Genomic DNA, 934 nt, shown 5'->3' with positions numbered 1-934 from the left:
TGAGGACTCTAGATTCATCAACTAAGAAGAGAAGGACTAAGAGCTGGTGGCCAGGAGCAGACTTGCAGAATGTGCCCTTTGGAGATGTATATATGTCTGAGTGGGTTTTTTTGTTTGTTTGTGTATTTTAAAAAGCTAAAGTGGATAGAGAGAATACTTTTAACTGATGGTATATGGAGGGGATTATAATTAATGTAATGAAACAAGTTATATGAGTGGTTGAATGTGAAAATTATGATGTGCCCTCGAAACTTTCACTCAATCCACAATAAAAACCTTAAAAAACAAAACAACAACAACAACAAAAAACATGGTATCTGTCTGTGTCTACCTGGTTATGTCTCAGTTGAAACTCCTTCAGAACATTCACCTGCCATCCACAGTTGAATCTCACACTTGCATATGGCTTTAGTGTTTAGTTTATTCTAGTGCTCACACCAAACTGAGTGTGTTACAAGCTATTTATTCCCTGGAAGAAGGGTGCAAACAAGTCATCTAAAGAGGGTATTTAAAAACCTTTCTACCTTAGTCAGTATTCTGCAGTGTGCTGTTAGGCTAGAAAACTGCTCTCTCTAAGTGATGGACAACTCGGTAATTTGATTGTGCTTTTACTGATGTGGTGACAAAGTAAAAATCTTCAGGAAAGAATGTGTTCTCTAAGCCAGCCTAAAAGTGTCTTCACACTCATGGTGTTGTTGTCGTTAGGTGCCATCAAGTCAGTACCAACCCATAGCGAACTTATGCCCAACAGAACGAAACACTGCCTGATCCTGGGCCAACCTCACTACTGTTGCCACACTTGAGTCCATCGATGCTGCCACTTGGCCAATCCATCTCATTGGGGGTCTTCCTATTTTTCTCTGACCCTCCACCTTACCAAACATGATATCCTTCTCCAGTGGAGACAGGCTTGCAGAATGTGCCTTTGGTGGTG

This window comes from Chrysochloris asiatica, unplaced genomic scaffold (assembly GCF_000296735.1).
Source record: "Chrysochloris asiatica unplaced genomic scaffold, ChrAsi1.0 scaffold00296, whole genome shotgun sequence".
Taxonomy (NCBI): Eukaryota; Metazoa; Chordata; class Mammalia; order Afrosoricida; family Chrysochloridae; genus Chrysochloris; species Chrysochloris asiatica.
Note: the sequence above shows the minus strand (reverse complement) of the source record.